At 37.9% G+C, this 16826-nt stretch overlaps 1 protein-coding gene across 5 annotated transcripts in view; it reads right to left on the bottom strand.

Annotated features, from left to right (window-relative positions):
• Positions 1-16202, bottom strand: part of map4l (microtubule associated protein 4 like) — a 127160-nt gene extending 110958 nt beyond the window's left edge. For all 5 annotated transcript variants that reach the window (XM_061732855.1, XM_061732857.1, XM_061732858.1 and 2 more), the window contains exon 1: positions 16099-16202. The gene's annotated coding sequence lies outside the window, so the exon portion shown is untranslated. The remainder of the gene's footprint in view (positions 1-16098) is intronic.
• Between the last annotated feature and the right edge of the window lie 624 nt (positions 16203-16826).

The following is a 16826-nucleotide window of genomic DNA, read 5'->3' as shown; positions in this document are numbered from 1 at the left end:
CCAGATTTTGTTTGCCTTGAAACAGGCAATCAGGTCTTTCCTTCTCTGGGCTGAATGTAAGTTTGTCGTGCAGGCATCTATGATAGTCTCCACTGAGGAGGAAGAGCCGACAGCGAGGGAAACTGGGCTATTGGGGTCGGGAGGGGGGCATTCTCTGCCTGCATCCACTACAGTCTTTGTTTTTGCGGTAAAATGCCTGTGCGAGCTGTGAAACGAAAGAGCTGTCACTTTATGGTAGCGCTTCAGTGAAGCACATGGAGGGCATGACAGAAATAACTGCTGAGTGATCAACTTGTCAAAAAAATGATGGGAAGATTAGCTGACCACCAAAATAATGGGGCTATAATGCATCATATACCTCACGGGTAGATCATATCACGCTTTTTGAGCCAGCCACCGACAACATTCAACAGATCAAATTAGGGCTGGGCGATTTTGGACAAAAATAAAATCACGATTTTTTTCTCTGAAAACCCGATTTTCGATTTTGATTTTTTTGGTAAAACTACAAAAGACAATGGAATAAATTGTTTCAAATATTTTATCTTTATTTTTAAAGAAAAATAGCAAACAAATGTCCCTATTGGGAATGAAGTGCAATTGAAAGATACTGTAAATCCTCCTTGAGTTTAGTAAAGTGACAACATTTACAATTTTCTTGACCAAACAAAGACGACTAGACGATCTCTGTCTGTAATGCAGCCAGCTGCAAAAAAGGAAAATCGATTTTCCGATTTTCCTTTTTTTAACATCGTCTTGATTAATAAATCCGATTTAGATTTAAAATCGATTAATCGCACAGCCCTAGATCAAATATTTAAATAATCTTATAACAAAACAATGCCATTTTAAAAGTGCAAAAGACACCTGAAGGATGATACCAGCTTAAATTTAAACACATGAAGACATAAATAAAGACATGATACCTGCTTTACTCACCATTACTGAATAAAACTGAGGGAACATGTCTATATTAGGGCTGTAATCAACCTTGGTCCACTGAAGCCCTTAAATTTCAACAAAAATTCGACTATTCATCTATTTTGGGGGGGTCGTCGTAGTTGATTTGCTATATATTAAATCGTTTTTGATCTAATGTTTTGCACTGAAATTAATTACATACTACAGTTTTGTCATGTTTTAATAATTAAACGACGCTTTCATTTTGCACTACACACGGTGGCGGCGAGTATTTTTTTTCTGGTTCAACTACAGCGGGGCTAACCCATATTTTGGTGGGGCTAAAAATAAATGCCGGAATTATGTTAAATAAAACAACACCCTCCCACCACAGCTAGAAACAGGCAGGCGAGGGAGAGAGAGAGACGGAGAGACGATGCTAGTTAAATGAACAGCACACAGGTGGGTTGGAGTGAGAGGATTAACCACCACTGTCGTTGTGGGCGATTGCGTCTTCAGTTACAACTATTATTAGACTAAAACATTGAAATATGTCAATTCTGATATGTTCATATTGTCAAAACGGACGGGCCAAGTTGGTGATACTTGGCACGTCCACCTTTTTTTTCAGATGATACGTCATGTTTGATGCAGAGCTGTTGCTTACAAAGTTTGCATTCAACATTTTTCCCATTGTTGAAATTCTGCAACACTGCAGATGTCTCTGACATGATAGAGTTCAACAAATCACCGAACCTTGTCCTTCTACTTTACAATCATAGACATATATAAAGGCTAGATGACTCGCCCGCGCTGCTGCCAATGCAGAGCGACGTCGTCACACGGCGGCCATCTTGCCACAGGAGAACTCGCTCACTTTAACATTGTGTTTAATGGTGCATGTTCTGCTTAAACAACCTTAACTTGCTCAATTCTCAACAGATTTTCAAACAGTTTGGTTTGTTATGATTTGTCAGAGATGTAGTTATGACACTGCATACTTGTGAATAATTATAAACATTGAAAAACTTACTTTTATATGAAAATAACCAGAAACAGATAGCTATGACATGGTATTTATATTAAATGAATATTTCTACAGTATTCTTAGTAATATTTATATTTACACAATAACATATATTATTACCTTATAATATATATATATATATATATATATATATATATATATATATATATATATATATATATATATATATATATATATATATATATATATATATATATATATATTATTACATCATAACATGTTTATATATTATTACGTTATGATGTATTTATATTATGACATTATAACATGTGTATATATATATATATATATATATATATATATATATATATATATATATATATATATATATATATATATATATATATATACATGTTATAAGGTAATAATATATACAATGTTTACAATCTATCCGTCTCTGGTCAGTGGGTTGGGATAATCCAAAATAGCAAAAACAAGGGGGAGTCGAATGATAGACTGTTACCTTGGAAAGAAGTGTGCTCTGAAAACACCCCCTTTACAACTTGGTACTTTCCTCCCGATTAAATTAAATTAAATTAAAGAATGGAACAATCCAAATTTTAATGAGCCAGGCTGCATCGACAAATAACTGGACCAGTCGGCTGGGACATTACAGCCCTAGTCTTTATATCTGAAATCTATATTTAAAAATGTCCTAATGTCAGCCGATCTAAAAGGTTTCATATTGGGCACCTCTGATCCCTATTCACATTGAGCAAGCACTACAACAGAGTCGTTTTACTGATTTTACTGACCTCAAAACCCCTGCTTCTCTTTGATTATGTAGCTAAAATGCTCTTTTTCTCTGTGTGCTCAGGTGGGTGTCTGTCCTCTCCCCTCCCTCTGATGTTATTCCATACTTTGCTAAACCAATCAGACGAGCTTCTGCCAGTCATGGCAACAGAGACGGTTTTCTTTTTTAACAGAATTTTGTCTTAGGGGAGCAGGGCTGACCCGACATGGGGACAGATTCATGGGCTGGATTGATCTGTGCTTGGGGTTTACAGGACTGTCTCAGAAAATTAGAATATTGTGATAAAGTCCTTTATTTTCTGTAATGCAAAAATGTCATACATTCTGGATTCATTAATAGCTACATACACTTTTGATGTCCTGCTGTCCAGAGGATTGATGATTGAATGCATTAAAGACAGGAGACAGAGGGATACATTTTGTGCTTACTTGTCCCTCTGGTCAAGCTCAACCCTGAAATCAGCAGGACAGACATGACCTTTGCTTGTTTGACATCATGACCTCATACTGATGGAGGCTCCCAGGAAGTGGATGATGAGGATGAGAGAGAAACACAGTCCCTTCAATCCTCACTGGGTTTGCTGTGCCATATGATGTCATGTCTGATCTCAGTCTCGGCCTCTTCTCTCTGCAGGAGAGGACGACCTTTGTTGTTTCCTACTGGGTTGTTGGGTTTGCTCAATTCCCTCAAGCTGATATGTATTCGTATGTATTTGTTTGTGTGGGTTGGTTATGGAGGGTATCATTTTTGGTCGCAATAAAAGACAAAAAAGAATAATCTAAAAGGATTTGGATTAACTAATACAAGATCAACTGAACTGCAACATTAATAAAATGAACGACGTGCACAGAAAACTGTAAAGATGGGAACACGCCTACCGTATGTCAAAGTTAGCCGTGGTTATCGGCTCTTTCAACCGACCCACATTGGAGGAACTGCAGAGCTGCCGTTTAGAGCAGAATATCCCACTTCACATGTGTCGGTGGCAAAATCAGAAATGACTGCTGTGTTGAGCCGACACTGGTTTAAAAATGTTTAAAAAAATGTTTTTAAAAAATCAACCCCCCTCAGAGTTTTCATGGACGTGAAATTAATCAATACAAAACAAAATAGCTTTTTTTTTAACCAGGCAATAAATATATTTATTAAAAAATGCTTAAAAAGGGCTGCTCGGTGGCGCAGTGGGTTAAGCAGCGGCTCATATACTGAGGCTACAGTCCTCCTGCAGCGGTCGCAGGTTCAAATCCCGGCCTGTGCACCTTTGCTGCATGTCATCCCCGATCTCTCTCTCTACCCCTTTCATATCTGCAGCTTGAATAAAGGGCCACTAGAGCCCAAAAAATCTTTAAAAAAAAAAAAAAATGGTTAAAAATATGAATTCTGCGATAGACAAACTTAGATAAACATCAGTTGTTACTTGTTGGGCCAAAGTTTGCCCTCTCTAGACTTTCAGGACGTGATGTTGACATATAATAATATTATAACTGTTTATTTTAAAGCTAGGCTAATTGTCTGCCCCTACATTAGTGCAATGTGAAAAATATATTTTTAAGGTCAACAGACCATCCAAAAAATGATTTGTGTGATTAACTGCGATTAATTGTGAGTGAACTGTGAAAATCTTTAGATTCATCGCGATTAAAACATCTAACCGATTGACAGCCCTACTTTGAACTGTCACAACGTACTTGGAGGTCGCCAATTTCTGCCTGATTGATTATTGTTTCAAGTGCAGAGGATCTGAAATGTTTTTCAATATGTTTGATGAAGTATTTTTCATCTGTGAGCTATATGCTTAGTTATTTTCAGACCAACTGTGGACTCTCATACTGAAATGAAAATATAATATAGTTATCTATCCATGTGTTTGACCAATTACTATTTAGTTGCAGAAGGTTTCCCTCTTGCTGAAAATGAACCTCCTCCAAGGTAGGAGCTCCAATCATCTTTTCCTGCAGTGCATAAAACCAAAAAGATGGGCACTTTTTCAAACAGTTACAAGAACTGTGAAAGACTCCTGGTTTCCTGAATTAAATATTGTGGTAAAGCGGGGTTTGATGCCTTGGTAGACTGATCTCACTCATGGCATACTTCAGATACCAATTAGGCAGTTTAATACAAAAAACTTTCACTAAATCTTTTGACAGATTGTATATTTCACCCTTAAACCTCTAAAGATGTTATCCATGTGTAGCTACAAGCAAAACTAGTGATAAACTAAAACAAAGTCATCGACTAGTGATTTTTTTTTTTAAAACCACCCAAAAGTAGAAAACTATGGGACAACTATATGCAGTTTTTGCAAGTGTTTTACTAACAACTTAGCTTCTACTCCCATTAAATACTACAAGCAGAACAGTTCAGCTTAGTGTACTCCACTTATTAGTTTTCATTCATCCCTCGGGCCTGTCTCGTTCCAGGTTGTGGAATCAATCTATTATTCATCCATACACGTTCATCAAGAATGAGAATAGCATATTTGAACAGAAGAAACATTTTCACAGGTTCCATCATCATACAGTACGCACCTACATCCCACTCACACTCTACCGCTTCACATGCAGCCATGGCGGCTCAACTCACCCGAGCACATGGCAGGATTTAAACCTCCAGCTGACATGAATGACAACATAGATCGGGATCTGTTCCATTTTCAGTAGTTTGGAAGTGGTTTGAATTCAGAAGGGCAGATGAAAAGAGGTTGTTGAGAGTTTATGAACATTTACAACAGCAGCAACTACAAACTCTAATACGAAGAGTGTATTAAACTTTGGTCGGTTGCCGTCAACGCCACAAAACCTACACAATCGCTGATTTAAAGCCTTCTACCTCGACGCAAAGCTTGCCGCAAGCAGTATTTACCCATCGTGTACCCTATGAAAAGATAAGTGCAAAGAGTAGTGAAATAAATCCAGCCAATTAAAAAGTGAAAGTGAAAATGTAATTAAAAACATCATCAAAACCTTTACTACCTGGGTAGTCTTCAGTCATCAAGAACCAGGGATTTCATTTTGTTTCATATATATCCAAGTCAAAATGCAGTGTCCACATGTCAAACTTCTCTTAAGAAAAGTTTGATTAAATGCTTAAAATGTTAACTAGTATAGTTTGTTGGCACAGAGATCCCCAAAATACAACAAAACCAGGGAGTCATTGAGGGAAGTCTGTAGGACAAGTCTAATATGCGATAGGTCGACATCCCACCGAATCATATCTCTACTGTGTTTTTATTAGGAATGGGCGATATTTTACCGTTCACGATATACCGTCAAAAAAATTCCCCACGGTAAGAATTTGTCATCTCGTGGTAAAAAGGATAAATTTCCGTTGATGACGTTTTTGTGTAACAAACATGGTGGAAGGCGGATCTGAGAGCGAGGATCTCGTTGTTAAACGAGGCTCCAGCTCCGTTATCTGGAACTGGTTTGGATTTAAAAAGAGTGACGAGGAGCAAACATCATCTATTATGTGCAGAGTCTGCAAAAACAGAAGGAAATCGTTACATTTTGATATAACGTTTGACTATTACGAAAAAAAATTGCAATAGTATCTAATTTGTGGCATGTTCCAACCACAGGTTAATTTGCACATTTTATTTATATTAGAAGAGGTAATCACTGATAGGATTTTATTTTCAGTGAACTTTTATTTATTTGTCCTGTTTCTTTATTTATCAGGTTGTATTTTTTTCTACTTTGTGATTTTATAAGCTAGGAAAACTTGAAGGACAATGGTACTTTTGCTGTTTGCACTGTTATCCCACTGTTTACGCCATACAGTTTGAATAAATGTTGAATCTGTTCTTACATTTCAAACTTGTTTCATTTGAGTCATTACAGTTTTGCAGTACAGGTGTATTAATTTAATTTGTTTTTATTAATTCAATTTAATTGGTGTAGTTTAGTAGCATTTAGTATTATTTTAGAGCAGTGTTTTGGGGGCTCCAAAGACTGAATGTGGTGATAGATTTATAGTTAAAAAGGTGGAGTTGAATTGGTCTTTTTTTTATCATCATTTTTATCGTTATCGGAATAAATGCCAGAAATTATCGTGATACATTTTTTAGTCCATACCGCCCATCCCTATTTTTATATGAAAGCTGTTTGGGATTTTGTTGTGGAAAAAATGTGTCCGAAAGATTATATTGACTTTTTATTATTGATTAATGATTAAAAATCTTCTGAAGTGTATTAACTACACACATGCTGCTATTTTGTGGATTTTGCAATGCTGGGATACAAGCTGAAAATTCCTGTTCAGGAAAAACAAAGACGCATCAAAATGCACTGATAATTTCAGTCAGGCAGACAGAGAATGGTATATTGGTTCTCACTTTACAGTTCTTGGAAACCTGAAGCAGTGCACCAATCAGTCGTGACCTGGTGTCAGAACATTAAAACAATCTTGCTCTCTTCGTCATATTGGCATGGTCTTCTAAAATCACCAGAGTAGCCTTCCTTACACATAGTCATTACGTACATCTGCAATGATATCCACCTCTTATATAGAGGGTCATATACATATACGTGGGTCATAAATTATGACTCAGAATAACGATTTCCTATCAAACACATTATTCTCCAAAGCTTCTGATGCAACTAGTTCTGTTTTCAGAGATGGTGCAGAAAGATGGCTTCACACATTGAGAGGAAAAAGGCAACCAACAAAACAAGAGTGTGTTTCCTAAAAGCATATTTGCTGCACACATTGGCAGCCTACAGTTTGAGCCACATAGCTGTGATGGTTTTCCCAAAATCCTAGTTTTTCTTTCATTGTGGACTTTCATAGTCTGATCACTGAGCAACACGGTTGTTTCCCAAAACCACAATGTGAAGGAATTTTCAGAATCACTGTTGTGCAGTGGCATCCTTGGAACGGCAGCTCTCAAGCTGCAATCAGAAGCATAGTTTGGACTGAAAATGTAATTGATGGTGACGAATACGAACTGATTTGGGCAGTCCTAATGTTTTTTTTAAAGGAATGCGTTTGTTAATCTTTATTTAAGAAGATATATTATGTTTTACCCAGTTTGCAAGGTATAGGTTAGAGTACTATGTAATCGCACATACAGTAGAAGTAGGGTAGGATTTTACAAAATGTTTGTATGGTTTTAAGTGTAGACCTGTCAAAAAAATACTAGATATACTAGAAAAAGAGGCAGCAGACGAAATTGAAACCACAACATGTTTGTAAGTCACAATCCTGGTGAGCTGTCTTTGGCAGTGTTAAAAACCCACATGATTTGCAGTCCATAACCCCCATCTGCGTGATCTTGCTCACAGAGGCGCCTCAAACATTCATGAGAACCACTTCCCTAAAATAGCTATCTCTGAAGAGGTTAGCCAAGTACTGGTAGACAAATTATTTCTACTATTAATGTGACAATGTGGTTCAAGACTGACATCAGGAAGTGCTTCAACAGCATCAGTTCAATCAGAAAGCAGTTTTCAAGAGGAAACACTCCTTTAGCCACTTACATTAATTTGTTATTTCTTCCAAACACGAGAGGTCAATAGCATCACTCAACTACTGACGTGTGGTGCTGACACAACTTGTGTAGTGCATAGGATAGGCTGTCAAACATTCGTGGAGTAATCATAACGCAGCTCTGTACATCACACACATATATGCTGCTATTCTCACTGTTCTTCAACCACCACTGCTGCTGCTGATGTGTCTGGTTTTATTGTTTATGTCCTTTAAAAGTTTGCTGATGATGTATAAAGTGTATTTTGAAGCTGAGATACTATTACTATACTATAGTACTACTTTTGTACTAAACAAAATGTCATTGTGTGTATGCATAAAAGCAAGACAGAATGTTTAACTTTTGAAGTATATATGTTACGGTTAATGTAGAAAAATGGCTATTTTGCAAAATAGCCGACTAATGTGCAAAATAACCGGCAGCGCGGTGAATATGTAAAATAGCCGGCTAATGTGCAAAATAACCGTCAGGGCGGCTAATGTAGAAAAACGGCTATTTTGCAAAGTACATACATTTTTAAGCTCATGGTGCGCGGACATCACCTTTTTAATCATCTCTCCAGTCTCGATGCTCCGGTCAGACAATTGTCTCGAGCTGACCGTGGCATGCCGTGGCAATTATAGCAATTATTCTGAGTCCAAATCCCATGCAGTATATTCCTAAATTGAGTATTCCAAAACGAATAATGCAAACTACAGATCACGTCATTGGCACCCCAGAATAGAGCGTTGCCACCGAGGTGGCAAAGCGCAGTGGAATGCACTCACCTCTACCAGCCTTATAGGTCTGGGAAATGTACTCGCAAATATCCAGTGTGACAGTCTTTGTGAGGAAAGATCTATTCCACCTTCTCTTTGCACCTCCAAAACAGACTAACAGTTGTTACGTCTCTCTCATGGAAGGTGAAGCTCCTAAACCCGAATCGTGCAAACCCGAAGCGCGCATGATGAGATGAGGTTTCTCCTCCTCCTCCATTTGCACAAATTGATGAAACCAAAACAAACTAAGCAAACGTAATTCATTTGGTAGATAGAGTCCAGTTACTACACTACAGAATAGCCTACAGTTCAGTTGAATGGATGAAATTCGCGCTTCAAACCAGTGACTTACAGTCGCCAATCAGTGCAGTTGGTGCGTAGCAGCCAATGGAAGAAGCCCATATGCTGCACATGCTTGTTGTTGACAAGGCTGTTTATGGCTGTTGAAGAATCCTAACGTTACACTCCCCAAAAAAGTGTTGGGTCTGACACATCCACAGCATTAACCGGCTACTGCCGTTTTTCTACATTAGCCACACTGCCGGTTATTTTGCACATTAGCCGGCTATTTTGCAAAATAGCCGTTTTTCTACATTAACCGTAACATATACACCAACCTAACATGTATAAACAGAAATATTTACAGTCATTAGGCTTAATCTCATCAGAATAAGATTCATTTCACCTTGGGATCAAACTGTTACAGTCATGACGGAGCAAACTGAGACAGATTAGTAAACTGTGCAAAGTTTATTCTATCATGTACCATTGATCATGGGGGACATTTCATAATCTTTTCTGCTGCCATCTGTTCCCTCTCTTTCACTGAAGGCTTTAAAAATGTTGTGATCACGCGAAGCAGATCAAGTTCATACTGTACTCCAGAGCTTTACCAAATTACAGGAGGTTCTCATGGCTGCTGGTTGCCATATTGGCAGAAACACCTCCAAGCATCACACCAACACTTCACAGTGGGTGCATCTGATCTTCTTTCGTCATACCTTAAACAACCAACCAATCTCTACACAAGTAAGCCACCTACTTCAGCACATGGATGGACTGAGCCTCCAGCCTGGCAATTAGTTGGCAACACAACCTATCAGAGTACAGACTGAAAATATTGTACCTGGTTAAATCACCGCTGGCTTGCTGCCTGCTTGGCAGCTGTAATCTCAGAGAAATTGCATCTAATCCCACCAATCTCTATAGCAGGAATGACAGCATCACAGTATCCCAGCATTAGAATATCTCTGATAATCCATCTTGCCTCTAGTTTCGGCATCATCATTCTTTCATTTTATACTTCACTAAACAAAAGTGGCAAAGACCTAAGACTGTGAGACGCCTGGCTAAATCTTTGCTCATTTACCAGCTCTTCTTACCAGTTACACGAAACGTCTATTTCATCTATCAGAACTGCAGACATGTCATCCAGTTATGCTGATTTACTGACTAACCAACCATGGGATTGTCATGTTCCACTGTCCCCACTCCCACTATACACTTCTTGTGCCAATTGATGTCATTTCAGACAACAGTATCATGATCAACCTCCATCATGTGTCATAGAATCAAGTCACCTAAAATGATAAAACATAATATTATTTACAAACTAATAAACTCTTTTACTTTTTAATCCACGTTTTAAGGTTTTGATGTAAATCGCTTTGACTTGTCTTGTTTATGAAATATGCTATAGGCTACAAATAAACATGCCGTGCCTTCACTGCTATGTTAAACCTCGGATATGTTGATTAACACTGTGGGGCAGTTTCAGTGGTGTAAACACGAATAGAGATCCTGCACAACAACAAACACAGCTGTAAACCAAGCTAGAAGAGGGAACACACTCTAAAATACACATATTTTTTACTTTACTTGAAATAAGTAGTAATCAGACAATTTTTATCCAAACATACTAAGGAATAATAAATATAAGATATTAAATATATATATATATATATATATATATATATATATATATATATATATATATATATATATATATATATATATATATATATATGAATACCGGTATATATATATATATATTCAATTTTGTAATAACTCAGTGCTTAATTGCCCTGTTTTTATAAAATTTTGTCATGTTATAAAAGAAGGGTTTGTGGATAACAGTATTTTGCTGTAAGCATCTTCCCTTAGTTCTGCTCTTTCTCTGAGAAACACTCCCTTAGCATGATGCTCCTACTGCCATGTCATCATAGTTTAGATGGTAATAGAAGAGGATGAGCAGTGTCCGATGTTTAACCAACATATCAGTTGTAATTCTTGTTTTCATACATCAGCAAAAATGGACTGACTGCAATATGTTTAGCATGTTCTGATTTCAGATTGTGCAAAGCATATTGACCTGCAGGTGTGATTTTCTTTCTTCTGAGTCAGTTTGTTTTTTTAATCAGTTTGTCAATGAAGGTCAGATGAATGCACAAAAGTGCAGATAATCCAATTCTTGGTTCAAATTAGAACATGGTATTTGACTAAGGTTTTTGGATTAAAAAAAATGTATTACAATGGCAGCTCTTTACATGTGAGAGGGATCTCTGTTGATCAATTTTATAATCACCAAACTGCAGTTAAAACATCTCCCCAACATCTGCTCAGCTGTGATGTATACTCTACATGTTATGCAAAACTAGGGGTGGGTATTGCCACGACCTCACGATATGATACACATCACGGTACTTGAGTCATGATACGATACGATATTCCGATTCCAAATTTTGCAATATATTGCAATGTAATACATAGTTCGCTGAAGACTGCTAATGGCATTATGCATCTTAAAATCCGAGCTGCACATATATCAGATTATAGTTCATTCATGGGACAAACTGAGTCAAAATGATGTAATTTAAATTATCCATGCCGTTTTATTGCAACCATACAAGCTATTTGCATATGTTTTTCATATTATTTACATCATATGAAATTAACATTAACAATACTATTTAAGCCCATGTATACAATAAAGTCGTCCTGGATTCACAACCCATATGAAACATGATTTATTATTTGGAAAGAGGAAAAATCGATATAAAAATTTTGAATATCCATATCGAATTGGCCGGCAGAGTACCGTTAAAAATAACGGTTTTCTATACTGGATTCATTCCATACAAGACAGATGCATCTGTTGGAAGGCGATATTGGTTGGATAACAGGACAAAGTGAATATCATTAATCCATGATTAAATTCAAACCCCAAATTAAGTTGCAAGCAGTGAAGATGAAATCTAAATCATTTCTATAATGTAATAAGGCCAGAAAAAGGCCAAGAAAAAATAACTGGCTTTTGTCCTTGTCAGACATTAATTTAAAAAGAAATAATTTAAAACAGAAAAATCAAAGTCTTTGTTTTTTACCTTTATCATTTACTCTTCATTGAATAAACACGCAAGGTGTTTTCGCATAAGGTTGGATATCAAATGGTGGGACCGAAAGATTTTCTCTGATGCCCACCGAGCAATGCAGTGTCTCGGATGACGTTTCAGTTTCATAAAATCCCGATCAGGTCAGCAGTCTCTCATTACAACTCCAACAAACCCTTTGCTATAATGTATATTAGGTTTAGCCTTCAGCTAAGGTCACAGAAGTGGAAACAGCTCACTGGGCTCGTTTGCCGCCAACGATCAGACTATGTTCAAGTGTTGGCAGTTGGGACAGAAACTGTCCCAGACTATTTGTCCTGGTACATTTGTGGTGTGAGCTATGGCACCACAAAATGAGAGTGCACTGTTGTCTGGTGTCTTGGAGTCTTTTTCTATACAATGATTCTTAAAGTTTGAACTATTAAAGACTTAAAAAACGGACAACTGTTGTGACTAAGGATGGGCGGTATGGACTAAAAAATGTATCACGATAATTTCTGGCATTTATCCAAATAACGATAAAAATGACGATAAAGGAAATACCAATTCAACTATACTATAACTATAAATCTATCACCACATTCAGTCTTTGGAGCCCCCAAAACACTGCTCTAAAAGAATACTAAATGCTACTAAACTATACCAATTAAATTTAATTAATAAAAACCAATTAAATGAGTCCACCTGTACTGCAAAACTGGAATGACTCAAGCTCCTCGCTCTCAGATCCGCCATGTTTGTTACACAAACACGTATCAACGGGAATTTGTCTGTCTGTCTGTCTGTCTGTCTGTATGTCTTTCTTTCTTTCTTTCTGGCTCATTTTCATCCATCCATCATCTATCTATCTATCTATCTATCTATCTATCTATCTATCTATCTATCTATCTATCTATCTATCTATCTATCTATCTATCTATCTATCTATCTATCTATCTATCTATCTATCTATCTATCTATCTATCTATCTATCTATCTATCTATCCATCCATCCATCCATCCATCCATCCATCCATCCATCCATCCATCCATCCATCCATCCATCCATCCATCCATCCATCCATCCATCCATCCATCCATCCATCCATCCATCCATCCATCCTTCCTTCCTTCCTTCCTTCCTTCCTTCCTTCCTTCCTTCCTTCCTTCCTTCCTTCCTTCCTTCCTTCCTTCACGTACGTTGTGCGTGGATTTACAGTAACGCAGAACCATAAATCATCTTTACACAAAAACGTCATCAACGGGAATTTATCGTTTTTACCGCAAGATGACGAATTCTTACCGTGGGGAATTTTTTTGACGGTATATCGTGAACGGTAAAATATCGCCCATTCCTAGTTGTGACAAAGTGCAATATTAGGATATGACTTTTGTCGGTACTGATCTGGTGGTTACAGAGGTAGACTTGGGTCTGGAGGACCGAGGTTCAAGTCCCTGGGTTGAAAATAACCAAGGTGAACCATTGTGGGCCTGAACAAGACCCTTAACCTCCTAAATGCTCCCTAGGCACTGGAAAAATTGCAGCTCAGTGCAACTAGTGATGGGTTAAAAGCAGAGGACGTATTTCTATAATACTTACTGACAAATGAAGAGTATTATTTTATAAAAAGCTCATGATGTCGTCCCTCAATTCAGAGGCCCCGTTCAGACCTTGCATTAACATCTGTCCTGAGAAATCCATCGACAAGTGGCCACGTGTTCACACATGGCATTAAAATGCAGACCCAATAGCATCTTGGCTGATCAGATCTGACCTTCCCGCTCGACATGCAAATACACGTGCATGTCATTTTCACTTGCAAACATGGAATGCAATGTTAGTCACCAAAGGAAGTGGAAATAACTTAACATAATGCACAAAAACGGAAGAAGGTGGACAAAACAAGACAAAGAGGTGACACCACACAATATTTTCTGAACTTTATCCAACTAAAGAAAGTATGTGTACAATTCAAATCAGGCTGTGTAAAATACTAGGAAAACTCTGCCACAAAAACAAAAAATAAGATGAACAACAAAGCGCGTGGAAAACGAAATGAGTCATCGCCTACAGCAATGACGTTAGTTTGAGAGGCGATCTCTGAAGTGTCCATTCACACTGAAGATTGATTCAGCCCACAATTATCTCAGCCCACCTTCAACTGCATCTTGAGTAATCGGATCTAAATCCACCTTGGAATGTCATCAAACCATGTCTTATATTGGCCACTTGTGATCGGATTTCCCGGGAAGCATTTAAAATGCAAGGTCTGACTGGCATCAGCGCACCTGTTGAGGTGTTTGGCCCAAATAAACCTTAAAATATGTTTTCTATTGTTATTTTCAGTCACTTGGACCAAATCAGCTGGTAGTCTTTATCAGCAGGCCACATGGAAACACCAAGAGAGAACATGTAGCACCCAGTTCTGTTTAAGGTCACCAATGGTCTTATTGAAGGACATTAAAGGTAAAAAAAAAAAAACAACCCAATAACATAACTGTTTTTTAGGGGGTTTAACAAATATTTGAAAAGGTCCCATAAGAGTTAAGAAAAAGGGAAAACAAAAATTTCATATTTTTACCACTGGTCTAATTAATTCATTGAGAAAAGTGTCAACAAAATAGCTTGTTTATGATAGCCCTAAGAATAATGAATGTTTAAACATGATGCAGTGAAACATATTGCGTGCTTGACGAATGCAACCAAAGATGAACGCACAACTTAAAATACCAACTCCAGAGTTTCCAAAGACGCCGTACATGTCTGAGACACATAGATCCACCACCACTCCAAAATATTTTCACAATGGTTCAACTGGAACACGGTAATATTCCAGTATAGATGCCAGAATAGATGCCAAAATATTCCTGTCATCCTTAACAACCACTTCCACTTCAAGAGCAGAAGGGATCCTCTCGTCTTATTCCTCAGGAGTGTTTATGGTCTCCTGGTAGTCCATTCATTCATGAGCCGAGAGAGCGTTTATTATCCACAAACACAGATTATTGAATTTCGCTCATACAACACATCAAGGACAGAACACACAAACAGCCAGTGAGGGGAAAATATGTGCATTGATGGAAGAACAATGTGCACTAATCCAGACAGAGGATGCAGTGTGTGTGTTGGTGTGTAGACAGGGGAGGAGGGTATTATTGTCTAATGGCCAGCTTACTCTCTGAGGAACATCAGACTCTTCCTATAACTGCTGTAACATCAGGCAAAAAAAAAACCTTTATACATGAAGGGTTCATGCTTCTTGTCTACCCAGTCCGATAAGAAAACACTGCAAATTATATTCTACAACACTAGTCTCCCATAGTGACAATTTAATAGCAAATGTAAATGTTAAAAGAAACAAAAGCATTGCAGGCATTAAGACTGGAATAGGTTATAACTGATTATTAAGGATTGCTCTGAAGCCTTGCATGATCATATTCATAGAGATGGTTGTTGGGGTTTTTCAGCAGGAGGGGTGTACCATCCTGACTGCGGCACCACCACCATAACAAAGAGACACGAATCCACGCACCTCTGCATGACACACAGAAACCCCTTCCTCCACCATCATCCTCCTCCACGGTGAGAGGAAACACTGACAATTACAAATGTCGCTCGTCCGCCATAGAAAAGGCTTAAAATATCTATAGGCCCCATATGAATACCCAAATCGCACTGTAAACGTGACACAAATGTCATCATTCATTTGTGATGGAAAGACAGGAAGGAAAAATGTCGACTATGATGTGATCGTGCTTGAATTTTAAAATGAGCCACTTACCGGTTGAATGCGTCCCGTTTATCTGGTTTGTTGTGTATAGATGTGTGTGAGTGTGTGATGGGGGAAATCTCTCCACCTTTCGCTGATCGTACAGCAGACTGGTGCCAGGACACAGACTCGGGACACGCCCCCTTTCCTCCGGCTCAGCCAATCAGGGACCCGCCCCCTTTCCTCCGGCTCAGCCAATCAGCGGCCGGCAACAACAACCACGGACTCCTGTGAATCTGCAGGCAGCGAAGGCTGCTGATGCGTTCACGTACCTCAAAGCGACTTCGAGTTTGACCTGATTAAGCTATTATTAAAAAAATGTTAATGGGAAAAACGCATGTCCACAACAGAACAAAACATATAAAAACGTGTGCACACAGTATGAATCATATTTAAACTCTTCATTGCATGATAATCTGTGCTGAAATCCTTCTGCATGCAAGAGGGATTTGATTTAACTCATCCTGACCACATAGTGTACCATGTTGCTGCATGCAACAGCTTTCTGTCTGATCAAATAGCTACAAAGTGAAAGCAAACATTAGTGGACATGATCAGGGAGCTGTTACAAATGTTTAGATTAAATCATGCAACACGTGGTTTACTAAATTGTTCTATGTGTGGTCTTTGTCTATTTTAACCGTGGGAATCATGACACTGTGAAAAAGGCCATAGGGTTGCAAACATACTCTATAGTCTAAAAAAAATTAAACAAAAAGTGAAATTCACAGCACAGATTT

Source organism: Cololabis saira, chromosome 10 (assembly GCF_033807715.1).
Source record: "Cololabis saira isolate AMF1-May2022 chromosome 10, fColSai1.1, whole genome shotgun sequence".
Lineage (NCBI taxonomy): Eukaryota > Metazoa > Chordata > Actinopteri > Beloniformes > Belonidae > Cololabis > Cololabis saira.
Note: the sequence above shows the minus strand (reverse complement) of the source record. Positions and strands in the feature narration are given on the sequence as shown.